Source organism: Paroedura picta, chromosome 3 (genome assembly GCF_049243985.1).
Source record: "Paroedura picta isolate Pp20150507F chromosome 3, Ppicta_v3.0, whole genome shotgun sequence".
Lineage (NCBI taxonomy): Eukaryota > Metazoa > Chordata > Lepidosauria > Squamata > Gekkonidae > Paroedura > Paroedura picta.
This window is the reverse complement of record NC_135371.1, coordinates 113,003,654-113,024,979: the sequence shown is the minus strand read 5'-3', so window position 1 is coordinate 113,024,979 and position 21,326 is coordinate 113,003,654. Positions and strand designations below refer to the sequence as shown.

The 21,326-nt window shown below is 46.9% G+C and overlaps 1 long non-coding RNA gene across 1 annotated transcript; it reads left to right on the top strand.

Moving 5' to 3' along the window:
• Nucleotides 1–1,108: 1,108 nt before the first annotated feature.
• LOC143831287 (uncharacterized) lies at nucleotides 1,109–2,847 on the top strand. The gene is made up of 2 exons (XR_013228791.1): nucleotides 1,109–1,195; nucleotides 2,602–2,847. It is a non-coding gene; the product is annotated as an uncharacterized LOC143831287 (long non-coding RNA).
• Nucleotides 2,848–21,326: the final 18,479 nt, after the last annotated feature.

Below are 21,326 nucleotides of genomic sequence, written 5' to 3'. Positions count from 1 at the left end.
ATGCAAGATGGGGTGGTAGTTGTTAGGTTCCTTTGGATCCAAGGATGGTTTTTTGAGCAATGGGAATACCACTGCCTCTTTTAGTCCTTCTGGGAATTCTCCCATTGAAAGGGAGAGATTATTTCCCTGAGGGGGGGGGGGCTATTCTTATATATGTGGTTTTTAGGAGCCATGATGGACATGGGTCTAGTGAGCAAGTGATTGGTCTCATTGTTGCTAGCATCCTGTCCACTTTGGTTAATAAGAGTCATCTGAAGTAACTCAGTGTTCTCTCCAAAGACGGCTAAGAGATCTCTATCTCAGTTTCTGTGTCCAAAGTTGGAGGGAGGTTATAGTAGAGAGTTGAGATTTTGTCTGCGAAGTGGCTTGCAAATACCTCACAGCTAATTTCCAGTTGGCTATTGTTTTAGTGACCTTCATTGAGTTCGGCGAGGGATTGAACTATCCTGAATAATTGTGCTGGGCATGAATGTGCAGATGTGATGAAATTCGAGTAAAAGTTGGATTTCACTGACTTCACCACCCATAGACTCATAAAGTCATTCTATAAGATTTTCTCTATTCTTTGTTGTGAGTATTCCTCCAAACTTGCTTTAGTTGTCACACTTCCCAGTTTTTCCTGCAGAACTCCTCGGTATACCAGGGGGCCCGCTTGAGATGCGGAAAGAGAGGACATCTGGGAGCTATCTCATCAATGGCAGTCAGCATTCTGTTATGTCAGTCGCTGACCAGACCATCTAGAGAAGTGTAGGGAGGCATTGAGTCTCTCAGAACATTCAGGAATCCAATTGGATCCATAAGTCTACATTGGTGAGGTGAAATCTGCTTGACACCCAACTGAGGGGGAGGTAGCAACCTTAGCCAGGTCTTCAGAGTATAGTGGTCTGACCGTGGCATGGCAAAGAGGATATGACCCAGGAAATAAAATATCTGTTGTTCTGAATGGGATTGCACTTCCCTAAAGGAGCAGGTTTGTGACATGGAAGTGTCTCTGAATTCAGACTTTTGAATGGATAGACAAGTGACAATGGTTTCCAGGGGCAACATTCACCAGCTTTGCCTGGTGACCTAACTATGACCCTTCCTTGCAGGTATGCTGCCCTAGCCGGCCACGCCCCATGGCCGCTGTGCCAGAGGAGCCGGGGCTGCAAAACCCCGCCGGAACATGGTCAAGTTCAGTCCATGTCGCCAGGAGGTAAATCAGCACAGTGCAGGGGCAATACAGGGAGTAGTCAAAACAAGCCAAGGTCCAGTTATCAAATATTTACACAAAGCTATTGTCAGATGAATCACCAGGAATTACTAAATCAGTAGCTAGTCCACTTTACCGAGTGCATTGTCAAAATCCAGTGCCGGGGTAAGAGAAGCCGAGGGAAGCCAGTAATAATCAGTCCGATGTCCAAGAAGAATAGTCAAGCTGGTGCCAGGGGTCTCAGGAGCCATAGGAAGTCAAAACAAAGTGCAGGAATTCAAAGCTGGACCGAGGGGTGTCTGCATAAAATTGCTTCCACGAAGAAGCCTCTTGCCGTTTCAGCTAAATGCAGCCCAGCTAATTCCCTGCACCTGGGGGATGACTCACATAGCTGGGCCCCATCTAAGGTTGACAGCTTGCCTGCAGCCGACAGCCCCTTCGGCGTTCTGCCAACCCTACCCTATGTTGTTGCCTGGGCTTTCGAGCGAATCATTGGAATCTGATCCAGCCTGCTGTTGCCGTGCCAGTGTTCGAAACTTGAAACTAATCTGGAAACTTCAGAATACAGAGTGGTTCAGAATGCAGTGACAAGTCTTTACTGGGACCCAGTGGAGAACATATTCAACCTGTGCTCTCCCAGCTGCACTGGCTTCCACCTGCACTGGCACTGATTGAAAATTGGATCAGGTTCAAGGTGCTGGTTATGATCTAGAAAGCCCTAAATGGTCTTGGACCTTCATAGTTGTGGGACCGCCTCCTCCCTTACCTACCTCAAAAGAGCTTAATACAAGTCAGCAGAATCTGCTCAAGATCCCTGGCCTCAGGGATGTCAAACTGGCCTCAACTTGGACCTGGGCCTTGGTGGAACACTGTCCCAGCCTGGTGGAAAACACTCCCAGGAGAGATCAGGGCCCTGCAGGACTTGGGACAGTTCCACAGGGCCTGCAAAACAGAGTTGTTCTGACAGGCCTATGGATGAAGCCAGAAATGCTATTGAGATTTTCATCTCCCTGCCCAAAATATCAGCCAAGTTTTCACCACGTTTGATATTGGTACCATCCCTACATGGAAATTAGAGGTGGTTTTGAACTAGTTTGACAGTAAAATGTTTTAATATATTAAATATTGTTATTTTACTGTTGTTGTTTTTTAATATGCTGTTACTTGGCCAGAGACTTTGGGGAAGGATGGGTTAAAAAGAAAATCTTATTCTTTCCTTATTAAGCAGTTGTTTGCAGGACAGATAAGAGCCCTGGATAGGACTCCGGTGACATGCAGGATATATGTCTGACACCCCTGACTTTAATGATAACTGAAGATAAGTTTTTTTCTAATTAAAACCCAGTCTTTATATATGATAAGTGTGTATGACTTGTAACTGATTTGTCAATTTAAACCATTGCCTGCAGAACATCACACTTACGAAGTAAGGGAGTTGAAATCAACAGGGCTGTGTGAGTATGTGTCTGCGTGAAAAGCCACTTGACCTTTGCTGCATAGTTAGGAAGGGATACAGCAAAACAGGGTGCTGAACAGCCACAACTAGTTCAACAGTCAGAACAATCATCTAACTATTAGCTTGAAAGAGGATGTGAACTTAACCAGCAGTGTCACTGGAGGAGAGTGATCTACTTCTGTCTGCATTCACGTAAAATGTAAGTTTTGCTTGACAGTAGTGAAAGGGGTCAACAACAGTATTTAAAGGTAAAGGTGTCCCCTGTGCAAGCACCAAGCCATGTCTGACCCTTGGGGTGACGCCCTCCAGCGTTTTCATGGCAGATTCAATACAGGGTGGACTTGCCAGTGCCTTCCCAGTCATTACCGTTTACCCCCCAGCAGCAAGCTGGGTACTCATTTACTGACCTCGGAAGGATGGAAGGCTGAGTCAACCTTGAGCCAGCTGCTGGGATCGAACTCCCAACCTCATGGACATCGCTTCAGACAGCATTTCTGCTGCTTACCACTCTGTACCACAAGAGGCTATTTACTATTTACTATTTACTATTTACTATTTACTATTTACTATTTACTATTTACTATTTACTATTTACTATTTACTATTTACTATTTACTATTTACTATTTATATTAAGATCTGACCATGTTTCCCTTCAAAGACATATAAAGCTCTTATGAATTTCATGTTTGGCAGCCTGATATTTACGTGTTGTTCAGGAGTAATGTTCTCCTTTTTGTACAGTTTTACTCAACATACATTTTTCCTCAGTAAAAGGGAACCGTTTATGTCAGTGAGTTTGGTCCAAGCAGTATTGAAATAGTTAATATGCCTAATAAGTTACTTAGGTTTGTTTTCAAGTTTTAAGGCTATTAATTTTGCTGTTGGGGAGTTAATAGAGGAAGATGGAACTCTTTCTCAAATGCATCGTGTTCTTCAGTTTCTGAAATATCCCAAAGGATGTGGTAATTGCTTATTCACTCTCTGATCTTTTTTTTATATATATATCAAATAAATAAATGAGTAGAAGTCAGAGGAGAAAATACTGAGAGTTGGGGGAAATGCTAGTTTTTAAGGATTAAGTACTTAGAAAATGGATATGCAGTAAGCATGGGATTTCATTTTGTTTCATGGCAGGAAAAGTGACCTTAGTCTTGATGTCAAAAGGACTGACATTTCAACAACCTAAATGTTATGTTGTTCCTTCACATTACTTAAAAACACACTGACTGACAGGATGGCATTCTGTCCCCAATCAAATGCGACATCAGTTCTTTGGCATTATATGTGGCCACAACTTTATTATTGTACCCTCCCACAAGAGGGTTGGCCTGGTATGCAGGTGAGGGAGGCTGACTCCCACAGCCATCTGACTGCTCCATACCCAGGATCCATTGGTGCCCTGGGTCCGCCTAATTCCCTAGCTGGGTGAGCTGGGAGACCCCCAACTTCAGGGGCCCCAGTGTGCAAACTAGACTCCCTGTTAACAGGCTCCTCCCCGTGCCTCATATTGCAGCTGTGACAATAAACAACTCACATAAGCTTCTAACCTTGCCTTAAAAAATGAACAAAACCCCCAGGTAGATGGGAGGGAAACTGTCCAGGGGCGAAGTTGATGGAGAGGATGGGCTTCCTCCAGCAGGCACCTTATATAGGTGCCCATGATCCCACCTCCCATGCTAGCCACTGAGCATGCCAAGCCTGGCATGTTCCTGCTGGGCCACACAACAGCCCTGTCTACAAGAGGACGCCCTCCGTGGGGTCAATTGGTGACCTCGCTGTAATCGCAGCTGCTCTTTGCTTTCCAAATAACTGTTTTGCTGTAGACTTAAAAAAAAAATTAGGTGCTTGGGATAGAAGTTTAGAAGGACTCTCCCATGTGATCTTGCTAACTGGTGAAGAATGTATTTGATAAGTCTATTGTGTCATAGGTTTTCAATGCCATTTCAAAAAGGGTTCAGTGGAGTGTATGGGTTTATTCAAAAAGTGGGGATTATCCATGATAATCTTTGGATAAGCTTTTGATATTGTGATGAATATTCTCATGCATCTGTATTTTGTGCCATTATCCCATGGAAATTAAATAATATACTCAAGTGAATAAAATCCTGTTATCTAGTAGTATACAGTAGTGTGCCTAATTGTAAGATCACATAGTGAATCGGCCCCTATGGAGGGTGGTGAAAAGGCCGATACATTAGAGTCATTCAGATGTAATCACTTAATCTTACTACTGAAATCCTAATGTCTTGGTTACTGAGTGTCCCATTTTGTTGATTGCACTGATTCACTATGTGTAATCCGCCTTGAATTCCTGTGAGAAAATCAGACTATAAATAATGTAAACAAAAATAAATGAAGAAAAAAACCTTCCCTACACAAATCAGACCTTTTCAGTTATGCAAACATAACCCTTAATGATAGTATTTTTCTCAATATGGCCATATAATGAGCTCTTTTGAATAAATGAGTATTACAGTAATGTATCTTTTCATATTCCAAACTGTTATTGCCTACATTAAATGTAATCATGTAACAATCCTGAAACATTATTAGTACTCTGTGATATGAAGTCAAGTGCTTATAAAATGGTCTTTTAAGCAGAGTACAAAGAAAACAACAGACTAAGAGAGACTTCTGACAGCGGACAGCGTATTAAAATGCTGCAAGATGATATCCCAGCTTAGGTTTAAAGAATTAATGAAGAACAAATGTTCCAACTGACATGTAAGCATGAAATTCTCTCTGTGGGTTGACCTTCATTCTTCTGCAGTTAGCTAATGAGGGTTTTCTTTGTTATCTATCTTGCTGGAGGACCTCTGGGCCTTGTATCATTATTGAATGAGCACAATGTCACCTCAGCTGGCAGGAATGTTTTGTCTTTTGTCAGGGAAAGAAGTTTGCTCATGTCAGCCAGTGAAAAGCATAATACGGCAGAAGGCAATTGAGACCAGACATTTCAATTCAGCTAACTTAGCCCCGTGGAGATATTTAACCTACTGCCGTTGTTTTGATCAGAATATTTACGCTTGCTTGTTATATGACTCTTGTAGCTACTTCTGGAGTTTGGAAAGGGCTGTTTTAAATTAATGATAAGCCAAAGCAATTTATCTTGAGATCCACACGCTACATTCCCTTTTAGCAGTTAATTATCATCAATGGAGTGAACTGTATATGTTTGGAAAATGAATACTTGTAGAGCAGCTGCTTTTTATCTTCTTTGTAATGGCGAGAATATTGTATCTATCAATGCTAGTTAGAAATGGGGAAAACACATCTGCTTAGGGTGAAACCCAGAGAATTTATAGCTTGTTATATAGTTGTACAATGGGGCACCTCTGATGTGAATTTTGATAACATCTCTGAAGCCAACATACATATGACAGGAAAAATGTTTGACCATTCTGCAAGGTACAAGGGGTGGAATCCAGGAAGCCATTTGCTTAGGCGAAAGCCACTTTGGTTTGCACTGGGGGAACGTGGCTTTCTCGTGAGTCCCTCTAACCTCGTTCCTTTATTAAAAGAACATTTATTTTTGACTTGACCAGGACACAGCTTTATTATTACTCCACAGGAGTATTGGCACAGCAGGGAGTGGGCACCTGACTTGCAGTCAGCAGATCACAAGAATCCGGACCTCAGCAGTGCCTTGGAGCTCACCCAATTCCCCACTGGGAACACAGGTCTCCTTGCCGCTGGGATCCCGCCCATGGGCAGAGCCAGCAGCACCCTGGGGCCCACCCGGTTCCCCCACTGGGAACACAGGTCCCCTTGCTGCTGGAATCCCACCATAGGGAAGTGTCTCCATGGGGTGCCAAGAGGAAGCACCCACTTTCCTTGGTTCCATCACAAGCCACCTGTCACTGAAAGTCCTGGGGTGCCAAGGAGAGGCACCCACCTTCTTCTTGGTCCAACTCTGGGCTACCTGGTACTGTGAGACCAAAGCCTCCCCAGCTGGGTCGGCCCTGCTCACAGACCTGCCACCTGACAGCTAGGTCTCCAACCTGGGACATCTGATGCACAGACTGAACTCCACCTAAACAGGCTCCATCCCATGCCCAAAACTGCTAGCTGTGACAAAATGCAATATAAATACATCCTCCAGTGGCCATACAAATATAAGCTTAACAGCCAACAAAACAGAATGGGTGGGAGGGAAGTTACTTGTGTAGTGAATCTGGCTCAAGAAGCAGGGCCCCTCCATGTGGCACCTTTTAAGGTACCCTGAGCCCATGCTCAGGTGCCAACAATGTGGGCTTGATGCTCTCGTGCAGCGCCCACCCTTCCTGCTGCCATTGGAACTCCCCCTCCCTCCAGTGCATCTTTCCACTGGGTTAAGAAATTCCTGGAGATCTGTGGTGGAGCCTAGGAAAGACAGAATCTGAGGAGGAGAATGAGCTCAGCAGGAATATGATCCCATCCAATCCAGGGGTATTATTCACTGGGGAATCCAGGGGTATTATTCACCTTGCAAATACTCTGCAAACACACAAACACACGGTTTTTCTGGTTTCTGTATGTAGCCCCATTTTAGCCACCTAAGTCCTCCCATTGTATTTTTGATTCTGCATGTTACTTACTCCTCACAGCAACAAACATACCTTTCCGAAGTTGTTTCCTTACAGTATTGTAAATTTGCTTTGCTACAACTTTTCCTTTAAGATGGTTCATAGGACACCTTTTTTGGCATACATCAATGTTATTTTGTTTTTTTCTTCTCACCTGGGCTATCGTGCAGCAATGGCTGAATGGAAACTCCATGGACTACAATTCCCATGAGGCTTTTCCAGCAGCATATGGCAGAGTTGCAGTAAGGTGAGACTGCTGCTGACCAATTAGCTCCCAGTACAAAGGAGGAAATTCCTCTCCCACTTGCAGATTTGTTGTCCTAAATATTACAAATGCATACATATTTATTATGTTCCACTATGGTATGGGGGGGGGGGACTTGCCGTATCAGCACATAAGCATAAACATACTCTGCCTCTGCCTCTTCCTCCCTCCCATACCTTGCTATAGGATATATCTATCAGTTTTATTTTGTACTGTTCTATGCACTCTATTAAAGCTGGGATGCTGGTTTGGGTACTGGGGTGGAGCCATTTGGGAGAGGAGGTTGTGCCTGTGAGTCCAGTTTATTGGCTCCCTTAAGGCAGTGGTCTCCAACCCCCGGTCCGGGGACCGGTACCGGTCTGTGGATCAGTCAGAACCGGGCCGCGTCTCCTCCTCGTCCTCCTCCCTGGCTGCTGCCTTGGGGGCTGCCCTGCCACTCTGCCACCAGCTCACCTTTGGTGCTCTCCAGCGGCCGCCATGGCTGGGGCTCCCCCTCGGCATGGCATTGCACAGCTGTTGCTGGCAGCACCCCCCAGTGGGCAGCAGGAAGTCAGGGGCACCAGTGGGAAAGCAAATGGAGCAGGAGCACAGCCAGCGGCAACGTTCCTCAGCAAAAGACTATCCCCCTCAGTAAAATTGTCAAGCGTTGACCTGTCCCCGGTGATAAGAAGGTTGGAGACCACTGCCTTAAGAGATCATTGAGTTGGAACCATTCAGCAGCATGCCTAGCTTGATAGCTGTTCACTGGCTCTCACCAGTGACCATACAGCTGCAGATCATGCCCATGTAAGTCTCAGGGCTTGCCACTTGGCAGTTCAGCAGAATGGGCTGGAGGGGACAAGGTTTTATTGGGGATGGGCAGATGGGTTTCCTGATGCTGGATCCATCCCCATGTTGTGCAGTTGTATCTAATAAAGCTGTGGCCTGACTTTCCCCAACCAGTTTCTGTGTTAGACTTCATTTGCTCTCCCTCCTTGCCTTGGGGTCTGCAATTGTGAAATTGTAGAAATCAAAGTTGAATCAGTGGATGTTTGAGTAGGTATCACTTTCCCCTCACTTTGCTCTTTCTCTATTGATTATTTAGGTTATGTTAATACTAACTATAAAGATGAATATAAATATATTGCATGAAGCAAAGGAACATCTGAATCTTGTGAGCTGGGATACACTGCACTTTGTCAGACCATATTGATTTTTTTTACAACTACAAGCACATTTTATTGAAATTATTAAAATGTTGCATTAAATAATTCTGAAGGATAAAATTCTTTGCTTTTGGGCATTAGGACACATGTGTTTAATATGCAATAATTTCATAGTCATTTGGCTTTTCAAAAATGCTCTGAACAGCTGACAGAGCATATGGTTTATTCGGTAATGTTTCTATTAATTATATGCAGATACAATTCAGAAGAGTTAACAACCTATAATGGTGAATCTCTGAGTGATCACAACTGAATGACAAGGAGGCCAGTAGGGATGGTTCTGATATATGGCTAAGCAAATGATCACAATGTTTCTATATTACTATTATTCCATTTAAAGTAATAGTCAAGGAACTTAGAATTATTGGTGGGGGGGAGGGCAGAGGTATACTGAAAAAAATAAAACAAGTATAATGTGCTTATTAAAAAATCTCCATATCCCTAGCTGATTAACTGTAGATTTTTTTCTGTGATTTCTTTCTGTGATTTGAATGCAGAGTTTATTTAAAATAAACTGTGATTTCTTTCTGTGATTTGAATGCAGAGTTTATTTAAAATCTAACATTTTTAGGGACCTATCCAATGGAGACCATCTGTTGTCCCAGTAGGACAAGAGGATGTATGACATCAAAAAAACCAGCATGTAGGGCTGGTAAGTTTGAGCATCTACTACAACTCATAACCAAGACGTGGATCTGATAGCACCTACCAGAGATGTAGCACCAAGCAAAAGAACATGAGAGATTTCCCTCAGAAACTTCTGTTTGTGCGATCAGATCCCTGCAATATCAAAGGTATCTTGGTGAAACCTCAAGACCTGGAGCCAATACTGTCCAGAATGACTAAAATATTAAGTGGAAGTTATATAGGTGATTGGTAAGATTGTGTTTTTAGCATGGAAGCAATTGTAATAATTTCTTATTGTGCAATAACTGCACCCTGAAAAGTAATAGCCATAGAAGAGCTTTTACTTTGGTCAGGTATATGATGTTACCTTCTGCAGTCCTGGCTGGGAAGTATAAACAGATACCCTTTTATGAAAGACTATGTCCTTGTAACTCAGGACAAGAAGAAGATTTAGAGCACATCCTTATGAGTTGCCCCTTCTATGTTAGGTCTCATGCCAAGTTTATACTTCCTTTGGTAACACTAATGCCGGGGCCAATAGCTGTGAACAATATAGTCATAATTAACAAGCTAACAAGTCAGATGAATCACCAGGAGTTACTAAATCAGTAGCCAGTTTCTGTCTCATAGTTCTTAGAGTTTGTGGAACTAGCTGGGTGTGCCTTGTGAATGAAGAATCTGTTTTTTAAATCTATTTTAAGATCTATTACCCCCTTCAGGGATCGCTGCCTTGTTGTGGCAAGGGGGCTTGCGTAGTTCAGTGAAGCTATGAGCTATACCATGCAGGGCCACCCAAGACGGACAGGTCATAGCTGAGAGCTCTGTCAAAAGGTGATCCACTGGAGAAGGAAATGGCAAAACACTCCAGTATCTTTGCCATGAAAACTCTATGGACAGTTCCAATAGGCATAACGATATGACGCCGGAAGATGAGCCCCTCAGGTCGGAAGGTGTCCAATATGCTACTGGGGATGAGCAGACGGCTAGTACAAGTAGCGCCAGAATGAATGAAGCGACTGGGCCAAAGCCAAAAGGACGCTCAGTTGTGGAAGTAGCCGGTGGCAAAAAGACAGTCCGATGCTGTAAAGATTTTTATTCCGTAGGAACCTGGAACGTCAGATCCATGAATCAAGGCAAGCTGGACGTGGTCAAACAAGAAATGACAAGACTGAACATCGACATTTTAGGAATCAGTGAACTAAAATGGACAGGAATGGGTGAATTTAATTCAGATGACCATCAGGTATACTACTGTGGACAAGAATCTCGCAGAAGAAATGGAGTAGCCTTCATAATCAATAAGAGAGTAGGGAAAGCAGTCTTGGGATACAATCCCCAAAATGACAGAATGATCTCAGTTCGAATCCAAGGCAAACCATTCAACATCACAGTGATCCAGGTCTATGCCCCAACCACTGCTGCTGAAGAGGATGAAGTTGATCAGTTCTATGAAGCCCTACAACACCTTCTAGAAGCAACGCCAAAAAAATGATGTGATTATCATCATGGGGGATTGGAATGCTAAAGTAGGAAGCCAAAAGATAACCGGGATAACAGGCAAGTTTGGCCTTGGAGTACAAAATGAAGCAGGGCACAGGCTGGTAGAATTTTGTCAAGAGAATACAATGGTCATAGCAAACACTCTTTTCCAACAACCCAAGAGACGACTCTACACATGGACATCACCAGACGGTCAACACAGAAATCAGATTGACTATGTGCTCTGCAGCCAAAGATGGAAAAGTTCTATCCAGTCAATAAAAACAAGACCAGGAGCTGATTGTGGTTCAGATCATGAGCTTCTTGTTGCAAAATTTAGGCTTAAATTGAAGAAAGTAGGGAAAAGCACTAGGCCACTCAGGTATGAACTAAATCATATCCCTGACGAATACACAGTAGAGGTGACAAATAGATTTAAGGAATTAGATCTGATAGACAGAGTGCCTGAAGAACTATGGACGGAGGTTCGCAACATTGTACAAGAGGTAGCAACTAAAACCATTCCAAAGAAAAAGAAATGCAAGAAATCAAAATGGCTGTCTGAGGAAGCTTTACAAATAGCTAAGGAGAGAAGGGAAGTGAAAGGCAAGGGAGAAAGAGAAAGATACACCCAATTGAATGCAGAATTCCAGAGAAAAGCTAGAAGAGATAAGAATGCCTTCTTAAATGAACAGTGCAAACAAATAGAAGAAAACAATAGAATGGGGAGGACCAGAGATCTTTTCAAGAAAATTGGAGATATGAAGAGAACGTTTCATGCAAAGTTGGGTATGATAAGGGACCAAAATGGTAGGGACCTCACAGAAGTAGAAGAGATTAAACAAAGGTGGCAAAACTATACAGAACAACTATACAAGAGCGAGCTTAACATCCCTGATGACCACGGTGAGGTAGTTACTGACCTGGAGCCAGACATCCTGGAATGTGAAGTCAAATGGGCCTTAGGAAGTCTGAGCAACAATAAAGCTAGTGGTGGTGACAGCATTCCAGTTGAACTATTCAAAATCTTAAAGGATGATGCAGTAAAAGTGCTACACTCAATATGCCAGCAAATTTGGAAAACTCAACAATGGCCACAGGATTGGAAAAGATCAGTTTACATTCCAATCCCAAAGAAGGGCAATGCCAAAGAATGTTCAAACTACCGCACCATTGCACTAATTTCTCATGCTAGCAAAGTTATGCTCAAAATCCTACAAGCTAGGCTCCAGCAATATGTGGACCGAGAACTTCCAGAAGTACAGGCAGGATTTCGAAGAGGCAGAGGAACTAGAGATCAAATTGCCAACATATGCTGGATCATGGAGAAAGCTAGGGAGTACCAGAAGAATGTCTACTTCTGCTTCATTGACTATGCTAAAGCCTTTGATTGTGTGGAGCACAACAAATTGTGGCAAGTTCTTAAAGAGATGGGAATACCAGAGCATCTTATTTGTCTCTTGAGAAATTTATATGCAGGTCAAGAAGCAACAGTGAGAACTGAACATGGAATCACTGATTGGTTCAAAATTGAGAAAGGATTTTGGCAAGGCTGTATACTGTCGCCTTGCCTATTTAACTTGTATGCAGAGCACATCATGAGAAATGCGGGATTAGAGGAGTCACAAATTGGGATCAAGATTGCAGGGAGAAATATCAACAACCTCAGATATGCAGATGATACCACTCTAATGGCAGAAAGTGAAGAGGAACTAAAGAGCCTGTTGATGCGGGTGAAGGAGGAGAGTGCAAAAGTTGGCTTGAAACTCAACATCAAAAAAACAAAGATCATGGCATCCGGCCCTCTCAATTCCTGGGAAATAGATGGGGAAGAAATGGAGATAGTGACAGATTTTATTTTCCTGGGCTCCAAGATCACTGCAGATGGGGACTGCAGCAAAGAAATTAAAAGACGCTTGCTCCTGGGGAGGAAAGCTATGGCAAATCTAGACAGCATCCTAAAAAGCAGATACATCACCCTGCCAACAAAAGTGCGTTTAGTCAAGGCTATGGTCTTCCCAGTTGCAATGTATGGCTGTGAAAGTTGGACCATAAGGAAGGCCGAGCATCAAAGAATTGAGGCTTTTGAACTCTGGTGCTGGAGAAGACTCTTGCGAGTCCCTTGGACTGCAAGGCGAACAAACCGGTCAGTCCTAGAGGAGATCAACCCTGACTGCTCTTTAGAAGGCCAGATCCTGAAGATGAAACTGAAATACTTTGGCCACCTCATGAGAAGGAAGGACTCCCTGGAGAAGAGCCTAATGCTGGGAGCGATCGAGGGCAAAAGAAGAAGGGGGCGACAGAGAATGAGGTGGCTGGATGGAGTCACTGAAGCAGTAGGTGCAAACTTAAATGGACTCCAGGGAATGGTAGAGGACAGGAAGGCCTGGAGGATCATTGTCCATGGGTTCGCGATGGGTCGGACACGACTTTGCACATAACAACAACAACAAGATCTGTTAAATCAAGCGATTTTTAGATATTTTCCAAATTTACGTTTCCACTTTAATTTGCCTTCCTATGCTAAACCTTTAATCAATTTTTAAACAATTTATTTTTCCTTTGTATTATGTGGTAAGTTATACCAGGCATTCATTGTTTCCTACTTCTCCTGTACTGCTTTGGTGTAAACACGTATATTTTGTATTGTATTTTTATTGCTCTGGTGTGATCCTTAACACTATTTTTGCTCCCTTACATTTCGGAAACAGCCTCCCGGGGGGAGACTATCCGGGGCCCTGTCCATCCATGTCCACCCTGACTGGCCCTCCCCCTCCAGCTCCCACCCTCCCTCCTTGCCTGCTAGAAGCCTTGTGGCTGTGGCCTCCATTGTCACCCATGAGGAGAGAGGCAGCGATAGGGCTTTGTGTCCCACAGGTACACTCCTGCTGGGAGGGAGCCGGGGGGGGGAGTTTGGAGCCTCACTGTGGGCTGCAAAGCCCTGTTGCTGCTGGGAGGTGGGCTTTCCACTCCCTTTAGCCCGGGAAGCGCCCTTGCTGTGGCGAAAGCACTTGCTGGGCCAAAGGGAGCACCCCGCGGCAGCGCCGCCGGCAGTGGAAAGGGCCTTTCCACTCCCTTTAGCCCACTTTGCAGGCCAAATGGAGCCACAGCCACCCTCTCACGCCCTCCTGCCTGCCGCCCCTTTTAAAGCCCATTTTTAAAATGGGCTTTGATACTAGTTCTGTAATAAACTTTCTGCTGCTGCTGCTACAGGGTAATTATTATGATACTGTAAATTTCTCAAATACTTTAGTGTAATCATTCCCAAAGAGTTCTATAGCACAAAGTACTGTATCTTCTTATTTACTAGAAACTTTTATTTATAATTCTTTTTATTTTATACATAAAAGTATATAGAAAAGAAAAATAGAATAGAAAAAGAGTATACATGAATCCATTGTAATATATCCCCATTCCCCACCCCATGACATCCTTCTGATATCTCAATCTTCTGATATCTCAATCTGAATTCATTTGGCAAGATAATCCATGTAATAGTGCCATTGTTCTCGAAAGACTTCCAGTTTCTGTTAACAATGCAGGTAAGTTTCGCCATTTTGAAAAGTTCATTCATTTTGGCAAACCAGGACAATAGAACTGTAATTTCTGATATTTTCCAGTTTTTAGCTAACGCCAATCTTGCTGCTGTTGTAGCATAGGGGGAAAAAAGCTTTTCGTTTGTGGCGGGAAGTTTTCTGGACATATGCTTAACAACATATATTCTGATCTCATAGGAAACTTAGGGCCATTCCACACAATGACCAATGTTGCTAAATGTTTGCAGTATGCAGAGACACTATATTTAATAGTGGAATTTCATCATTCCGCACACCTTCAATTCTAGTGGAATATTGAAATCCCAGTAGCGGTCTATTCATTCCACACAGGTTTCCGGTCTTGCCGGAATCGCAACAAAGGAGGCGATATTTTTCCATGCTTCTTCCCGCCCCTGGCCGTCAGTCGAACAGAACAGCCAATGAACTGTTCTGTTCATGCTCCCAAAAAGCCCTGAAAACACCAGTAGCAACAAGTATTTGTTCATTCAATGTCTCAAGACCTTTTTTGCTGGCGTAGGAGCTGGCACTTAATCGTTTACATGCTCTTCAAGTAAAAAAAAAAAAAATACCTCCCCCACGGGTGCAATTTCCGGCCGAAATTATGGCCAGTGTCGAACAAGGTACTGTATTGTGCTCGGCAACTTTAAAGACAATTGCAGAAGGGAGCTTTGTTTAGTTGTTAAGCATTTCTGAATTGCTTGTGGAGGGACTTCAGCCGGAGAAGCCTCACTTATTTGTTGCTTTCGCCAGTTTAAGGGGGGGAAAATGATGATCGCGTCTCCAGAAGCTCGGGGGCGAGAGCTAGGGAGGGACATTCTTTCAACCACTGTTTTGAGAACGCACATGTCTTTCACTGATGTGTTGCAGCTTGTGTTCAAAAGTGTAGGGTTTTTTTCAGGGGGAATACACTTTTCTGAATTTCCCCCTAAGCTCTATAAATTCCAATTGTTGCTGGAGTTTGGCGGGAGTTTTGCAGTTTGTTTATGATGTCATGCGGAACGTTAAATTAATAGTATTTACAAAAGGTAAGACTTCAGCTACATTTAAGTTGTGTGGAATGGACCTTAACATTAAACATTTCCTCTAATACACCATTAACTTTAATCCAAAATTTTCATATTCTTTCACATCTCTACCACCTATGAAAAAAAGAGCTTAGTTTATAATTATATTTCCAGCACACATTATTATAGCCCTTGGGTATATTACCAATTTATTTGGGTGTAATGTACCATCTGTAAAACATCTTATACCAATTTTCTCTTAAAATTTGACTGTTGGTTAGTTTAGGAATTTTAACCCAACTACGTTCCCAATACTCCACTGTAATATTAGTCTCAAAATTTTGCATCCATTTGATCATACATATCTTTACAGTTTCAGTTTCATATTTCAACAACAATTTATATATTTGACCTTGAAGATGTGGCTTATTAAAGCTTCTTTAAGAATTTTTAATGAAGCATTTTGCTCTTAAATGCAATGTTTTGCATTGTATTATTTTAATTTGTTGAAGCAGAGACTAATCTGATTATTGGCGGTATGAAAATCATACAATTGTCATGGTTGGAACTCTATATGTTTAAGGCACAGATTTTCCTTTTACAATTTTCTTTGTCACAGTAAAAAGCTGGGTTCATCGTGGAGTCAGTTGGATTCCAAGCCTAGCTGGTGAATAACTCTTTGTTTCATGGGAGCATTACTGTCCAATGGAGCAGGTTTACTAGAGCAAAAGGCACAAACCTAAACGTGGAAGAGGGATTTGAGGCATCAGAAGTTTATTCTTTTAGATCAGTTGACAGAGGTTCCTGTTTTTATCACTCTCACATTCTGCTCCTATGAAAGCTGCAACTAGGGAAAATTGATGTTACAGATGGATCCATAGATAGAAACTGATAAAGCCCTTTGGGAAAGAGGGGAGGGCTGCTTAGGTACCCAGGCCACAAAGCTGCTATTTAGCTCTTGAACTACAAGGAAATGTTCCAAACAAGCTTTTGAGGGGAATGGCTTTGAATTAAGGGATGACCCTTCAGCTTTCAAGATCTCATTGTCAGGGTGACATGCACTGAGAATTTGTCTGTGTAGCCAATCCATTATGCCTCCCGATGGACTGGGAACACTGCACCCTATTTAACCTTTTTTGAGTTTTAAGATCTATTTGATATTGCCTTGCAGGGTGGGATGTCCGGGCTCCAAATAAATACGCTCACACGTATTGGCATGAAAGGCCACAACTTTATTTATCGCAACCCTGCGAGGGTTGGCCTGGCAGAGGATTGGGAGCCGGAGCAGTCAGCCGACTGCCTCGTTTTCCTTGGCCAATGGCTTACCCCACCCGCTTGTTCCCCTCCGGGAATGCGGGTTCCCCCAGCCATTGCGCCTCGCTAACCGGGAGGTGTCCCACCCTGGACGCCGGAAGAGGCGCAAACCTCTCCAGCACCCATCCAGGGCCACCTGGCTCTGTGAAAATCTGTGCCGAGCCCAGCCGGGCCTGGCACCCGCTCACATTCGCCACCTCTTTAATGAGGTCCCTTTCCTGGGGAGTGGGCCACGCAGGGCTTACTCCCCCTAAAACCGGCTCCGGCCTCTGCCAACCCGCCACCAGAACGACGGAAGCCTCCATCGTTCCCGCCAACCCTCCTTCCATTCAACCACCCCCACAATGTCGCCATTAGGTCCCCCAGCCAAATATCCATGCCCTGGCTGGACAAATGGACCCCATCCGCCCTATACTGGGCCGCCGGGCAACCTGCCAAGGCCCTATGATCAACCACCAGCCCCCCTAAACCCTTAACGTAACGTGCAACAACTTTATTAACTTTTCGCACTGTCAAATTAACTCGATTTGGTGCTCTGGCCCGCCGCCAACACCTCCTCTCCACTATGCTGGACCACATCAGCACTGTTCGGGGCAGCCGACGAACTAGGAGGGACAGGTCTTGCTTTATCCAATTCACCAGCTCCACGCTCTTGGTAGCTGGCAGATCGTTACCACCCAAATGGATGACCACTGCTTCCGGGGGGCCTCTGCTCCACACTGCATCCGCGACCACGTCCACCAGCTCCCTCCAATGCATGCCACGGCGCCCCAACCAGCGCAGCCGGACTCTATCTTGCAGGCCCAGGTGTCTCCCCCAGTCGGATCCAGCCGCATAGCGTCCTCCCCAGAACACGTAGCTGTGCCCACACACCAGCACCGAACAATGCGTGGAGAAGGATCCTGAAACAAATCACACGTTAGGCACCAAACCAGGTTGCACGTACCCCTTGTACGCCCCAGACTTCCACCGTCCCAACCGCATGATACCCTGGGGTGAAACCCCATCGCAAAACGCCTGGGTGGCCGCCCCAATCCGGAAGGAGTGCGTGCCATATTGACGTGGGTCCAAACCCACCCCTTGCAGGCACAGCCGCAAAATTGCGGCAAACTGGTATCTGGACAGGCAGGTGCCATCTTGGTGTATAAACAAGCACCCCGGCACCCTGGGCCGAATCAACAGATACTCCTTCATTGCTCCCACCGGGCAAACCCCCATGTCCGCCGCCCGGTCCAGGTGTACCAGCTGGCCCTTGCCCTTTTGATCCGTCTTCGCCCTGGGCACCCAAATCTTGAGGCCGTCCCCCCAAAAAGACACGTCCCCCAATGTCAAAAACCCAGCCCCGCGCTGAGACCGGGAGGAAGCAACGACCTCCGAGGCCCGGAACGCCCCCGCGTAGATCAACGTGAATGCGGCCCGTGCCAAAGCCCCTTCATAAGCATTGTGGCACACTCTCGCGGTGCACTCCACTATTGCCCGGAGCACCTCCCTGGTGATAGGCCGTCTGGCGTCCCTGCTGCTGCAGTCTATCCTTCCCCACCCCTTGACTGCTTTGCGAGCCAAAAATGATGTGCCCGGGTCCCAGCCACCACACAGCTTGCTCCAAAATGAAAGCGCCGCTAAATGCAGCCGCATAGTTCTGACGGAAAAACCGTTTTCGCGCATGCCAGCCAGATATCTCAGTGCCAAAGTCTCCTGCATGGGCCAAGACTCCCGGTAACCAGCTGCCGTGACGAACTCCAAGTAGCTCCGTGCCGCTCCCTCATACGCTTTCCGCGTGCCAGGCGCCAGGGAAGCCAATGCCCCTCGGAAGATCAATCTTCTCCAAGTCGCCACATGCCCTCCGGGAACCTCTCCGGCGTTAGGCGTGCCTGGGGAGCCAAACGACGAAACCTGTCTTCCTGACCCCTGGAAAGCGCATCCGCTAACTCATTCCGTGCGCCTGCCACGTGCCTAGCCCGGAATGAAATGTTGTTCTGCAAACAAGTGAGCACCATGAAGCGTACCAACCTCATAACCCGCTCCGATCTGGAGGTTTGCCTGTTCACCACAGCGACGACCGCCTGGTTGTCACACCAAAAAAGGACCTTATGGTTGGCGAACTTCCCTTGCCAAACAACCAAGGCCACGACGATAGGAAACAGCTCCAGGAACGTCAAGTCCCTCCGGATGCCATCACCCCACTCCGCCGGCCAACGGCCAGCCGACCACTGGTTGTTGTAGAAAACCCCAAACCCGGAGCCCCCCGCAGCATCGGAATGAACTTGCAGTTCCCCGCCCACCTCCATGGCAGATTGCCACAGGGAAACCCCGTTGTGCTGCTCCAAAAACGACCTCCAGACCCGTAGGTCCTCCCTGATACCCTTAGTGATCCGGATATGGTGCCCTGGCCTGCTAGCCCCGGCCATGGCCCTGGCCAACCTGGCACAGAAAGCCCTGCCGGGCACTACTGCCTTGCAGGCGAAATTCAAATGCCCGTGTATGACCTGCAATTCCCTGAGTGTGCACTTGGGACGCCCCATGATCCCATCTATGAGGCCCCTCAGGACCGCTAGCTTCTCCTCCGGGAGCCTAGACACCCCTTGCACGGAGTCCAGGGTGATCCCCAAAAACGTGATCTGATCAGTAGGACCCTCCGTCTTGGCGGCCGCCAATGGCACCCCTAGCTCCCCGGCCAAGTCCTGAAAAGACTGCAGCCTGTCCCCGCATTCCGTGGAGCCCCGTGCGCCCGCAAACAAGAAATCATCGAGGTAGTGCGTGATTTCCGCGAAACGCAGTCTGTCCCTAACGGCCCACTCCAGAAACGTGCTAAAACGCTCGAAGGCCGCGCATGCCACTGCACACCCCATAGGCATAGCCTTGTCAACGAACCACTGGCCCTGAAATGTGAAACCCAGCAGGCAGAAGTCTCCCGGAAAAACCGGCAACAGCCGAAAAGCCGACTGGATGTCACACTTCGCCATGAGGGCACCCTGCCCGCATGAGCGCACAATCCGCACCGCTTGATCGAAGGAAGCGTACCGGACTGTGCAGAGACCCGGATCAATCCCATCGTTCACCGATCCGCCTTTCGGATAGGAAAGATGGTGAATTAAGCGGAATTCCCCAGGCGCTTTCTTGGGCACCACCCCCAGCGGGGAGACCCTCAAATTGTCGAGAGGCGGGGCCGCGAACGGACCAGCCACCCGCCCAGCAGAGCATTCTTTCTTGATCTTTTCCCGTACTACCTCTGGCATGTCCCTGGCGGACTTAAGGTTGCGACAGACCGTGGCCACCCTGTCCCCAGAATAAGGGATCCGGAAACCTACCTCGAACCCAGCCAGCAAGAATCCCGCTGCCGCCTTGTCCGGGTACCTCTCCAGCAAGGGCCGCAAGGCCGCCAGTTTTATAGGCGTCGGTGCCATGCCCAAGCTGAGCCTCACGGGACCCTCAGGCGGATTTGCTGGTGGAAGGACCGTTGCCCCCCGATCCTCCATCCTTCCGTCCGGAGGATCGGGCCCCTCGAAAGGGCTGCTGTACATCACTCCCCTTCTGACAGCTGGACCCCGGGTGACCCCCACCACACCCTTCGCAGGTGTGACTGAACCTGCACTGCTTCCTCTTGCAAGAGCGCCTGTTATAGTCCCAGCAGGGTAGCGACACCTCTCGCCTACCCCCACTCCGGCGTTCCTTCTCCTGCTGGGCCTTCACACTGGGGCCCACCTTCACCAACCATGTATCATGGTGCTTTGTGTCCCATCGGGCCAGAGCATTGTGAGAGGCGAGCTCCCTGAAGCACTTATCGTACTCCAGGGCGGCCTCGTCCCCCGCCAACTCCCTGGCCTCCAGGACATGGCCCAGGTACCTGTTCAGGTGCCAACCCCGCTCGGGGTAGGCAGCCGTGATCAGCGCTGCGTATTCCGCAAAGCCTCTCAGCCAATTGCCGAAAGTACGCTCACCCTTAAACGGCTCCATTTTCTTTTTATCTTGCCTCCTGCCCGTGTCCCCGTTTTTATTTCCCGTCCGCACAAATGCGAACAAATCCACATAATAACCTTCAAGGGCCCGTTCCCGCAGCCTCTTAGGCAGGTGGATGCCCGGCGGGGACTCAGCATCCGTATAGCTGCCCGGTGGGGCCTTCTCTACACCTTCCCATTCCGCTGACGCCAGCAAAGCGCTGGCCGCCTCCCGCCGCCTCCGCAGCCAGGAAGGGAGGCCAGGCACGAAGGCCCCTTCGAGCCAATACCTACCCTCCTCATGAATATCATCGCCATCATCCTCGGACGAAAACTCACCCGAGGACGACGTGCTGAGGCGGGAGCCCCGTCGCCTCTGGCCGGAACCCCTTTTGCGCCTCCGGTTCCTGCCCCTCTTCCGCTCCTTGCGCTCCCCAGCGGCGGCTTGGGAGCTACTGGAGCTGGCCCGGCTTCTCGATCGTGATCTGGAACTTGAAGACCTGCTCCCAGCAGCACCAGCCCGTGACATGTCAGCCACCGCCCGAGAATATCCCCTCCAAAAAAGCACAGTTTCAGCATTGGAGGCATCTCCCGCCCGAGAGGGCCCTTCATCCCCCGAGCCAGCACCCCTGCCCCGCCTGGGTGCCCTCGCCCCCTTCTCTCCAGAGCCAGGAACGGCCCTTCTCTTTTTCGGTGGGGGGGCAACCCCTTCCACTTCAGAGGAA